A 12707-nucleotide genomic window follows, 5' to 3' on the forward strand; every position below is an offset into this window, starting at 1 on the left:
AGACACAGCCTCAGCAGCCGCCTGCCAACATCCTTAAGAAAAATAAACACACACACACACAAACGTGTCCCCTACCCCCAACCAAAGAACTCACATGGCAAGGGCTCAAAACATAACAACAGCCCATTCCCATTAGCCTGGACAATCCTATTAACCAGGGCAACCATAAATTCATAAATCTCTACAACCCCGGGGCATGCATTGTGGTCTGGAACTGCACAGACACACACAGACACAGAGGAAATTTGCACCTGTCTTTCTTGACACAACACACCTGTCAGGCCCTGCTCATGCGCATTCTGCTAATAGACCTCTGCCTACCTAGTTTAGGAAAGGGACTTTTTTAATGGGAGGGTATAGGTGAGAGAGAGAGAGAGAGAGAGAGAGAGAGAGAGAGAGAGAGAGAGAGAGAGAGAGAGAGGGAGAGAAAACAAGAGAAGAAAACTTCTAGCCTTGACTTTGAGAGAAGGCCATCCTGTACTCGGTCTGTTTTTATAAGCTCAAGGAGACAACACAGACCTTCTTGGAAAAAAATTAAAACAAGCAGGTGAGTTCCCAGCCTCCCCCCAGGCAGAGTAGGGCTCGGGACTGCCAAGAACAGCAGCACTTTCACACTCCTACCTGCCTCCTTGGGCTATTTAAGGAGACTGACTGCCTAAACCTGCCTTCTCCTTTTTCCCCATCGGCCTGGGCCTGGAGGACTCAACTTCCAAAGAGCTGAAAGGGGGCGGGAGACCTCTAGTCTCTCAAAACCGACTCCCCCTTCCCAAATCCACACTCTCTCCAGCGGCTTCAGCTTGAGCAGGAGGAGTAACTGGCTGCCACAGCCCTGGGACCAACAACTCGCTAAACTGGACTTTGGGTGATGTCTCCCCTCAATCCCACCGCCCACCCATAGACCCCCACCCCACCACGTCTGTCCAGGCAAGATAGCAGCTCTTCCCGCCCCATCCTCACTCTTCTTCCCATTAACAAGGACTCTCACCTCTCCTTTCCTTCCACCCCCGTCGTCCAAACGGGCAAAACTGCAGGTACCACCCGCCAGGACGCGATCCAAGCAGCCGGGCACCATGGGCTGCCAAAGCGATGACAGAGAGTCTGGGCCTCGCCAGTCCCCTGCCCAAGAACCCCCCACCCCCCTCCCACCTCCCGAGCGCGATCTGTGGGTCCTCCCGCGGCGCCGGGCACCAATCCCTCTGCCCCAGGACCCCTCCAGGCCCCCGGGGCGGCCTGACCCCGCTCCACTTGACCTACCCCGGGCTCCCCTGGAGCTCAGGAGCGGGGCGCCGCGCTCATCTCCCCGGGACCATCTCTCCACCGCCTCCTAACCCCGATTTCCACATTTCGGTGTTAGGAGAGGAAAGTCACAGAGCGCCCCCTCTTCCCTCTCCCCACCTCCCTCCCTTCTCCCTGGCCCTCGGCTGGGGTTCAAAAAAGGAGAAGTGAAAGGTATGCAAATGACAAGCAAATTGGAAGAGCCTGAAAGAAAGGCAGCTGTAATAAAGTAGACAAAGAGAAGGGACGCGGGGGCTGGCCCGGACTTTTCTTCTTCACCCCGGGGACCGGGGAAGAAGGATGAGGCTCGGCGGAAAGCGGGGATCCAGACGAACAACAACAAAAAAGCGACCCCTGTCCCCCCTCCGGGGGTCCTCTCTCCGGAGCAGCGAGGGCAAGAGGACGAGGGAAGGAAGCCAGACGCCCCCCAGCGCACCCCAGCCCGGGACACACAAAAGGTGACAAGATCAGCGGCCAGTCCAGCACCGCCATCCCCCCCATCGCCACCGCCACCCGGGCCACCGGCAGGAAAGAGAAAGAAATAAAAGCCGAGCGAGCGAGCGGATCACTTACTCTCAGTCACTGGGGGAGAGCGGAGCGCGGAGTTCCACCGAGGCTCCTGCTCGGACGCGGCGGCGGCGTTGCCGGCGATTTGATTCTGGTTCATTTAAATCACCCCGTTTTCTCCTGGGGGGGTGCGGGAGGGGAGGGAGGGAAGATGTTGACAAGCGTCTAAGTCCTGGGAGCCTCTTTTCTTCCCATTGAGGAACAAGCCAGCACAAGTGACTCTGGCAAAGGGGAGGGGACTGGCGAGGGGACAGCGGATACGCGGGGCGCGGGGGCGCCGAGCCGCGCGGTGGGGTGCGCTCCCCGCCGGCGGCCGCGAGGGAGACGCGCGCGCCCGCACCCGGCGGAGGTCCCGGCGGGCGGCGAATGTAATAATGATCGGACAAGGGACGGTGAGTGTGATGGGGCGAGAGAGGAGAGGGAGGGGAGGGGAGAGAGCGAGCGGAGAAGAAGAGAGGAGAGGAGCGCCGGGAGCAGAGGAGGAGGACGGAGTGTGGGCGGACCCGGCGGCGAGGCTCCTGCGCCTCCGCTCGCCCCGGCGGCGCGACTGGACTGTGTGCCCGAGCGCTCCCTCCGCTCAGGGCTGCGCTCCACGACAAGATTTACTTTAAGACACAGCTGAAGGAAACAGGAAGACTGCACGTCACAGTCTGACTGACGTACCCGGCCCCGACACCCAATCGCGAGGCGCCTTCGGATGCAAGGGGGGATAGCCAGGCGAGAGAACTTGGGAGGGGAGAAAAAAAAATTATAGAGAAAAGGGGTGGGGGTGAAGGGCTGGGAAAAGAGGAGGGGAGAGGGCTCCCCCCCACCCCCGCGCTGCTCCTCCTTCCCTCTCCCCATCCCCCGCCTCCACCCCAGGCCTCTACCCCCCACCCCACCCGCGCCCGCCGCTGCGCCGGGGCCACCGGCTATCGCCGCGCCGGGGCCGGAGCGAGCCCTCTGCGGGTGCGATGCGATGTAGAGCGGGCGAGGGCGCGAGCGGCGCTCCGCTCCCTCCTCTCGCTCCTCCAGGACTCGGATGCCCTGCCTCTCCACCCTCTTCATTTCCCGGGGAGACACAGCCGGGGGAGTTCGCCCCGTGCTCCTCCTCGGACTTGGGTGGAGGGAGGCACGGGAAAGTGCCCGGGAGAAAAGTGTTGTGTGTATGTGTGTTTGTAGGAGGTGGGGTGGTATGGAGTAGGGATCCTGAAATCATTCCACTTTTAAAATGAGGATAGGTAGTGTGAAGAATACAGGCCACTAGCAGAATTTTAAAGGGGGAGGTGGACACTTGTAAAATACAGGTGGGTTTTGGGTTAAATTATAGATGCCGGAGGTTTTCCACTCCGGCCCCATGGCATCTGGTATGGGAAGATCAGCGCTGGCCGAATCCCAGTCCACCTCTTGTCCTCGAAATGATCAAGAGCAATCCTTGCCCTTGGCTGCCTCCGACCACATATGTGGATGGCAGGCGCGGTGGCCTTAAAGAAAGCGTGAACAAACATTATCTGGAAGTTACCCCTCAGTCACTCACCCCAGAGTAACCAGAGATGGGTTTCAAGCGCAATCTACACCACTTTGAATCCCAGGTGACAAACTTAAAAAATGTATTGATTAGGTAAGAAAATGCAAATGCTTAACTATTGGGACGCTCCCACATAAAGCCATTGAAAATTCACTTTGGTTTGACATATCTGGGGTGAAAAAATAACCAGCAAGTTTGCTTTAGATAAGGTGGCTCTTAAAGAGCTCCTTGGGGTTTGCAAGTTACAAACCTTCAGCCCTGCAGCTAGCACTTCTCTCTCTCTGGCACAGTAAATGGCTTTTCACAAAGCGACCAAGTTTATGACTTAAAAATGCTAAGTCTTGCACTGGCTGCAAAGCAGAAACATTCATACTTAGTTGACCAGACACTCATTTTCTTAGGTAGGATGGGGGCAAGTAAATGCTTTGTGTCCCCCCAAACTTAATCAGATCAAAGGTTGAGTCATGTTGCATCCTGACAATAGGGTGTTTATGAGGTGTGTTATAAGTACGAAGAGAACACTACCACTGGCTTCTGCAAACACACACACACACACACACACACACACACACCCCTCCTAGGACATTTACCATTCCAGCCTCAAATTCATCCAGCTGTGAGGGAGTATTCTCTTTGAATAAATAGCAATGCTACTCTGTCCAACTCCATACCCTGTAGGAAACTTTTGGCACTGGGATTCAAACACTGAAAAGAAGAAAAAGAAAACCAAGCCGTCCAGGTTAGGTGTCCAGGACAAGACAGGAGACTCGCTTGAACATCCCCAGCCTTCCTTGTGTCCCTTCCAGAGCCCTCAGACACCCCGTTACTGAAAGGACACGGACATGCACAAACACACCAATCGCACTTGCCTGATAGGCTACTGTACCAAGTTTTCTAATGGAGATGTGACATTTTAGGCTGGGAAGAGAGAGAAATCCTCTACCAGCATGCCCAGTAAAACGCCGTGTGGAATAACGTTTCTATTGGCTGGGTCCTTTCGAGGTAAGCGGGTGTCTTGAGCAGAAATATTTGGGTCGGGGATACTGTTTTCCTTCTTTTCCGTCCTATTTTTTTTTTTTTTTTGAAGCATCCCAGTGTGCACGTAGCTGGTACATAAACTGGTAGGAGTAAAGGATCCATACCCTCCGCACCTTCAAACCATCTGCTCAGTTTGACATTTAAAAGGGAAGAGGGCAGGCAGGGAAGGAGGAGGGGAAGGAGGGAGAGGAAAGGAAGCCCAGAGGGGCAAGATTCAGACTCTGGGAGGAGTAGCCCGCGAGTTTATGTCAGTTGCACCTAGCGCTCCATATACAGTTTGCACACACGCTCCACTCGGGAGCTAACGGCGGCGGGAAAAGTTTCCTCGGAGCTTTAGTACTTTTTCTCACTCCCTGATTCGAAGTCGGGGTAACCCGCTTGGCAAACAAGGGAACATGCCCCCCGCAAACGCTTCGCCTATGCGGCTGAGGCTCACGGCTCTCCCCGCTCCGCCCTGGCAGTTCGCAGCCCGCTCCGGGGCTCAGGAGCTGAGGGTGGAAACAAGCGCGCGTCGCCGGGGCGGGCGAGCTCGGTCCCCACAGCAGCCCGGCTCCGTGAGCCGCGTCCCCGGTCCCGGGTCCCCAAGGTCGGGGCGATGTGCAAGCCAGGCTCTGGGCCAACCTCTCCTGCCAGAGCCCAGGCGCTCTCCCAGATCTCACGCCGCCTGCCTCCCTGGAGCAAGGCGTGAGGCCGGAGACCCCTATCTCCTGCGACTCCCGGTTTGCTTTCTGATATGGGGAGAAGCGATCTGTCAGCCCGGAGACGACCAGTCGCCTAGAGGCCGGCTCCATCTCCAAAGAAACTAGCGGCCAAACCTAGGGGTCAATCCCTCCCTCCTCCCTGCTGCCAGCACAGCCCCAACAACTTAAAAGTTAACCCGAATCCTGAGCAGTCTTCCAGCCAACCCCATCCACGCACAGGCTGCGTTTACTCCTGGATCTGAAGGGTGATCTGCGTGTTCTCAGTCAAACTTGCAGTAATCGCCTGTGCATCTGGTTCTGGGTTAGACACGCGTCGCCTTGATATTTCCTCCGTGTTATTTCAACCCCCATTCTGTTCTTTCTGAAAGCCGTAGATGGGGGATCCCAGCGAAGACTGCATTTAAGTAATTTAAAACCTTGCAAACAACTGTCATCGGATCCTACACAAACCAATTCCGGCCATTTCAACCAGATCCAGTGGAGACACGGACCGTGGGCGTGGATTTCAGGCGAAGGAGGACGCTGGAGATCCTTGCCGGGACTCACACACACACACACACACACACACACACACACACACACCCCACCTTGGGCCATACACCAGCACTGCCACCCAAAAGAGGGGAAGAGAAAGAAAGAAAGACAAACTCAACTCCAAGCAGGCCTGCTCTGAGCTGTCCAGAGGCAGACAGACTGACCTCCCTCTTCTCACCCCCGCAGCCCTCAGCCCGCTCCCGGAGTGACCCCAAGCCCACCCTGAATTTGTTCCCAAGTGTCTGAAAGGGGGGGGGGGGTGAAATGCCACAAGATCAGTAGCAATAGCAGCTGCACGCGTTTCTCTTCTGGGAACCCCGCTGCTTCAGAAGCCTCCCCAATGATGTTTGTTTAACCAACAGCTCTCCAAGTAAACAGGCGAATTCCTCCCAAGAAGTGGAAATAGAACCCTTACAAGAATTTCGGGTCTATGTGCTGGCAAAAAAAAAAAAAAAAAGTCATTTTAAAAACACAATACAGCCCCCTCCCCAATAATAGTCCCCCACAAAGAGCTTAAAAAAAAGAACCCGTAATTGTCATTAAAAAATACATATCAATTCATGGAAAGGTCATGGCTATGAAGTTACCTGGAAGCAGATCCCTCCTCCCCCACAAACACAGCCCTCCCGCGGGGAGAAGGGGAGGAGGGGGGCGGTTGTCAGTCTGAAGGGGGCAAACCGAGGCTTGATTTTAGGGAAATGGGCAAAAGCGATCCAAGGAAGGAAGGTGCCTTCCCTGCCCGCGAGAGAGGAGGCCGGGAGCTCCGGGCCGCCAGCCCTGGCTTTGCCTCAGGCACCGAACTTTCCAATATCAAGATATTAACAGATGGCGGTGAGCACATGGAGGGCTGTTACTTACATAATCCAGCCGCTAGGCCGGCCGCGCACAGGCCGGCCAGGCGCCCGCCAGGCCGCGCGCGCGCCCTGCGAGGAGGGGTGCTGTTGCCCCCGAAATGGCTTGTCTTTCTCCAATCCCACCAGGCTTTTTGGGGGGCTCGGGTTTAGAAGGGTCCTGACCTCAACAGGGGGAGCGGGGAGCGCACGAGGGTCTGATTGTGCTTTATTCGCGGTCCCGAAGAAGCTGGAGACCCAAGGGCCTAGGGAAGCGGGCGAGAGGGAGGGGAAGCTTTCAGGGAGCACGGGACCTTCTCCCTGGGTACCTGGGGGTGCCAGGTAGAAGAATTTACCCAATTTACACCCCTTCTTCTTTGGCTCAAATTAGCATGTCTGTCGTGGTCACCTAAGTACAAAGGCAGGCAGGCTCCGGCCACAGCCCGGCGTGGGGTGGGTGGGTGCGGGCGGGGGTGCACGGGGACGCCTCTGCGCGCGGGGGGCGCCGTGGGCACAGTGACGCGCAGCCTGGGGCGCCGCTGCCCTTCCGAGCTCTGGCAGGTTTTTAAGCGCCAGCTCGTCCTCCTCGCGCTCGAGGAGTCCCTTTCGGCTGCGGGGAGGCCGCCTGGTGCCCCCACGCCCTCGGCCACCTCCCTAGAGGCCAGTCCCTCCGGGTGGACCGGGTCCCTCCTCCGCACGCGTGCCGGGGGACGTGTGTGTTGGCCGATAGCGACTCGGAGCCGCCGAAACCCGCGGGGCACACGCCTGCGTGCGATGGGAAAGTTTCGGGGTAGGAGGGAAGGCTGGGGAGTGTCCCCTCCCGGCCCTCAGTGGTGCTGGGCTGTCTGGCCCGGGCTTCCTCCGGCTCTCCTCCTCCCTCCCAGCCCTCCATCCGCGGCCTCTGGACACACAGAGGGGCCGAGCGCCGGAGTTGCTGCAGCGGCGGCGCCGGGTTTGGGGCGGAGTGCACGCCCCTCCCGCCCTAGCGGCCCCGGGGGTCCCCGTCTCCGGGGTCCCCAGCCTCCTCCGGGGGCCCCGCAGGCGCTATTGCCCTACCGGGCTGGCTGGGGCTCAGCGCACGCCTGCCTGGCGCAGGGGGCAGCCACCTGCTCCGGACGCGGCGCGGAGCTGGGGGACAGCATGCGGCCACCGCGGCCGCCGGCCTCCCCTCCCCCGCCGCCAGCCTGTTGCTGCGGGACCGCTGGTGCCCACAGCCGGCTGATGCGTTCGATCTGAGACTGGGGGGTCTCCAGGGACCTAAAAGAGGGGCGGGACCCTTTAAGGGATGGACATCTCCCTCCGTTCCCCCCCACCACCCCTGCCCACGCCTTTTCTTTTGTCAATTAGTCTAAGAATATGTGTCCGTTATTCCCAGCTTCCCTTTCTTGGATCTTTCCAGTCCAGGGTGGGAATTCACAGGAGAGGCTCTGGGGATAGGACTTGAGTGAGCCTCCTCCTGTCCCTAATTTCCAGGCTTTTATACAGGACGACCAGCGGGTTAGAAATAAACAGGCGTAGGCTGAGCACACAGAGGGGATGGAGAAGAAGCTTCCAGTTTGGATTTATTGGGATGGGGGGCGGGGGGTGACGCTGAGAAGTTGCATTTTGTTTAAATTAGAGCAAGACAAAGTTGAAAGCCAGATTTCTATAATTTTTCTGGTAATATTTCTTTTATGAAGTATTTAAGTGTCTGTTTGTCATCATTTTGAGATCAAAAGGAAAATCCATATGCTGCATAGTTTTTCGAAATTGCTATTTAAATATGTTATCCAACGTGGAGAGAGGGCTGCTGGGAGGCAGACTGGTGACAGGGATAGCCGGATGGTTTGATGTGAAGCAGGGTTCCCAAGACTTGGCTAATCCTCCAGCATCACCAAGGGGACTTTTAAAAAAAATAAGGATTTCTGGGCCCACCCCCAGCTGGGCAAACTGCAGAAAGACTGAGAAGCTAGGGGTCATACCGTATTTCCAATCACTGCTCAGCCAGTTACTGACTCTGTGACCTTGGGTGTATTATTTAAGCTATCTGAGCCTTAGTTTTTTGTTTGTTTGTGTGTGTGTGTGTGTGTGTGTGTGTGTGTGTGTGTGTGTTTTATCTGTTAAGTGGGGGATAATATCCAACTCATGGAGTTTTTTTTTATCCAGCTGTTGACTTTTACATCAGTAAAATTATTCATGTGAGCTTCATGATTGGTGCTGAGTCAATGGAACCTATTTAGTCTACAAATGTGTGCTCTACACACATGAGCTGACAGGTACTTCTATATAGACACCGCCCCTCAATATTCTAGTGAAGCTAACATGATTCTCATTCCTGATGAAGCTCGCATGATTGTCATCCCATGATGCACATTTTAGTTCATACTTAGCTGCTACTTTGGGCATTCTATATGCTCACCTCCCCACCTTGTAGGCCACAAAAATAAATGAGAATGGGTGTGTGTTTGGAAACCAGGCCCTGTGCTCTTGGGTCAGGCCCGGGGTAGACAGGAGGCATTTGCCAATCTAAATTTTTCTTTTTTTCCTATTTTTTTTTTCTTTCTTGGTCCTTTCACCGTACCTGCTTTATAGATGGAAGCCTTTCCTACAGAAGCTGCCCATCTGAACCATGAACCCACAGGACAAAACATTCTATTCAAGGAGGGAACAGCAAGAAAGAAAAGAAGGTCAACATTCCTAGGTAAAACTAAAAAAAAAAAAAAAAATTATATCATTTATCATTATGTTCTTACATGTCAGAATGAACAACTCTCCCAAATCTACATGTAGTAAAGTGCAACCCTTCATGACAGTATGTCCAAACCGATGACCACGGGCACACCCCAAGGTAATTAACAGCCCGGCCAAAGACAGCTGCGAGAAGGAACAAGCTCGGTGGGAAGGTGCCATCCCTGGCTGTGACTGTGCAGCAGGTGAGGGAAAACAGCCAGAGGAATGGCTCCTTGGGCTGAAGCAGCGGGGACCAGATCAAGAAGGCTGACAGTTTTAGAACCGGAGATGGCCGTGCGTGGCTAATTGCACGTCCCCAGGAAGGTGTTTTGCTGGTGTCCTCAGAAGGCTTGAGATAAGTAACCAGGGTGTCTTGCTGGGAAGGGGTAAGAAAGAGTTTGGCAGCTTGGGGTGCCCACGGGCGCCCAGGCCCTAGTGAATGAACCCAGGGGCTGGGAGCAGGCCAAAGCCCAACCATCCAGCCAGATGCTTGTCCTCTGAGGGCCGGTGGATATCTCTAGGCAGGTGTGGAAGATTCCAGCTCTCTGGCCACTCTCCGGAGGACGGGCTTGGAATTGGCAGGGGAAGAAAACGGGTTGTCTGTGACAAGTTAGGGGACAAAACAAAGAACCTCTAACTACAGCGAAACAGTCAAGCTGGTAGTAGGGGGACAGGTAGGGGGACAGGTAACAACCTCGGGTGGGTTTCTTATCCCAATCACCCTCCTGGTGAAAGGAGTGCTTTTGTGTACACTTGTGGGGAGGGGAGGGGAAGGGAGAGGGCAGAAGCTGCCAGGGGAAGTGTGCTGTGTGGGGGATTGAGTATGGAAGGGCAGGCTGAGAGGCGGGGGTAATGGGTGTGGGGTGGGGAGAACAGGTGGGAAGGGAGTGTGTGGGTGGGGGGAAGTTGCTGAGTAGGGGTGAAGCCAGAGTACAGATGAATGGGTGGGGTGGGGGAAGTGGGTGTCAGCAGAAGGTGAATGGGTCAGTGGGGATAGCCTTTAGCTGGGGATAGCAAGGAAGCAGATATAGGGGAAGAGAGAGGAGGTGGGAGTTCTATTGGAGGAGCCTGTACCTGAGTTGGGTAGGGGATGCCTGGGAAGGGGGGACTGGCGAGAAGTGTCCATGACCCCAACGGAGCTCCAGTGCCCCAGGGCAGGCTGGGTGCATGCGGGGGAGGCAGGAGGAGAGGCCCACAGGAGGGAGGCTGAATGCCGTGCTTGCTCAGACCCAGGGAGAAGGGCTAGGTCTTGCCTCCCTCCTGCCCTTACTTCGCCTGGGAGACTTTGGCCCTCAGCTAATCCCAGGTTGGCAGGAAGGCCTGGGACCCCACCTCCGAGCAGCAGCCACAGCGGGTGCCTCAAAGGCTGGACATCCAAGACTCTTCTGGGAGGGACTCTTCTGGGAGGCGCGCCTGGGGGCAGAGACCAGAGCCTTACCCAGCAGCGCCTCCCCTGGCCCTGAGCAGGCATGGGCTTCCTCCTGCCCCACCCTAGGCCTTGTTCCCTCCCTCCTGGGGATCCCCTGGGTACTGGTTTCCTCCCAGAAGAGGTGAGTCGCCCCTCTTCATCTCCATCAGGAGAATCCTCAGGTGGAGAAGGGGGGTCCAAGACCCAGAGTGGTCTCAAGGAGGATCGAATAACTCAGTTCAGCAGATAATGACTGTTTGCAGGACACCGCGAAAGCATGGCAGTTGGTGACCCTGTTGTGAGAACAGATTTTGGTTCTCAGCCAACCCCGGTGGACAGTTATTTTCTGTGTTTGATTCGTCGGCTTTCTGAAGCCTCAAAGAGGGGCCCGCTCTAGAAGAATCTGGATGAGGGGTAGTAATCCTCTCCGCTCATTACTCCAAAGTGGTCTTTCAGTGAGAATGGGGAAGGAGGCAAACAGACAGTGAGAAGTGTGGGGGCTAGAAACAAGAATGCTTTCCCACCCACCTTCTGTGTTCTCCTAGCTGGGCTGGTAATTAAATTAACAGGAGAAAATTCAATTAAAAAAAATATCTTATTGATTTTTTACAGAGAGGAAGAGAGAGGGATAGAGAGTTAGAAACATCGATGAGAGAGAAAGGTCAATCAGCTGCCTCTTGCACACCCCCTACTGGGGATGTGCCCGCAACTGCAACCGAGGTACATGCCCTTGACCTGAATCGAACCTGGGACCTTTCAGTCCGCAGGCTGATGCTCTATCCACTGAGCCAAACCGGTTTCGGCGAAAATTCAATTTTTAATACATGTGCATGGGGAACTAACAGAAGCATGGGAAATTTAAAGACTGAGTCGGCATGGGGTATACATGATATTTTTGACAAAGGAGAACATTTTTGCTAAATGGGAATGGGTAATTTATAGGTAGTTCAAATTGCGGGCAAATTCTTGGTAGGCAACTCAGAGACAATGGGATACTGGAGGTATTTAGCTAACGGGCCCTGCCTGAAGCTCTCTTAGTTGCCAAACTTAATTCAAATTAGGCTAAGGCAGTGGTCAGCAAACTCATTAGTCACCAGAGCCAAATATCCACAGTACAACGATTGAAATTTCTTTGGAGAGCCAAAGTTTTTAAACTTAAACTTCTTCTAACGCCACTTCTTCAAAATAGACTCGCCCAGGCCGTGGTATTTTGTGGAAGAGCCACACTCAGGGGGCCAAAGAGCCGCACGTGGCTCAAAAGCTGCAGTTTGCCGACCATAGGGCTAAGGAGACACCCTTACATTTCCTTCCCAAGGCAGGTTTTTCTGTCTGAATATCTGGAGCAGGAAAAGGGGGGGGGTGTCACAGGTTCTTTCTGAGTCTTCTGTTTCTTCATAACCAGTTTAAAATTAATATCCCAGCCAAAACCAGTTTGGCTCAGTGGATAGAGTGTCGGTCTGCGGACTGAAAGGTCCCAGGTTTGATTCTGGTCAAGGGCATGTACCTTGGTTTTGGGCACATCCCCGGTAGGGGGTGTGCAAGAGGCAGCTGGTCGATGTTTCTCTCCCATCTATGTTTCTAGCTCTCTATCCCTCTCCCTTCTTCTCTGTAAAAAAATTAATTAATTAATTAATTAATTAATTAATATCCCAAAAGGCAGCTTCAAGGGGGCAAAACTTTGGTCCCCTTCATAAGCAGTGATAAGAGAATTCTAGCATTCGTTGAGCATTTTCTAGGTCAGCACTGTGCCCGATGTTTTGTACATGGCATTTGGGATTTCTTAATTCAATCATGCTGCAGACTAGAAGACACCCCATCCATTTAAAGTTGGCCTTTGGGAGAGAAGGAAAACACAGTGACCCTCCACGCACTGTGCACTGTGAGACGTACCGATTTCCTGAACATAATAAAACGCGAGAAAAAAACCGAACCTTGAAAGTTTGCAGTAGTCGTCTGACTAAGTTTAGTTTTTAGACCGACTTCAAGGGACAGGAGCCACTGAAGTATTTTGAACATATAACAATCCATCGCACTTATTGCCTGCCAAGCACCATGCACCACTATAGTTATCATTTTTTGAAATAAGGTACAAGTGTAATACTTCCAACCACCCTGCTGAGAATGATCCCCACTGCATG

General features: G+C 54.4%; 1 protein-coding gene and 1 long non-coding RNA gene across 2 annotated transcripts in view; one reads left to right on the forward strand and one right to left on the reverse strand.

Moving 5' to 3' along the window:
* The window catches only part of PROX1 (prospero homeobox 1), a 54552-nt gene extending 52061 nt beyond the window's left edge, over nt 1-2491 (reverse strand). The window contains exon 1 of the mRNA XM_084865578.1: nt 1849-2491. The gene's annotated coding sequence lies outside the window, so the exon portion shown is untranslated. The remainder of the gene's footprint in view (nt 1-1848) is intronic.
* LOC311612550 overlaps nt 2084-12707 on the forward strand; it is a 203127-nt gene continuing 192503 nt past the window's right edge. The window contains exons 1-2 of the long non-coding RNA XR_014793305.1: nt 2084-2234; nt 9024-9132. This is a non-coding gene — a long non-coding RNA (uncharacterized lncRNA). The remainder of the gene's footprint in view (nt 2235-9023; nt 9133-12707) is intronic.

Source organism: Pipistrellus hanaki (genome assembly GCF_964339955.1).
Source record: "Pipistrellus hanaki genome assembly, chromosome: 18".
NCBI classification, from domain to species: Eukaryota; Metazoa; Chordata; class Mammalia; order Chiroptera; family Vespertilionidae; genus Pipistrellus; species Pipistrellus hanaki.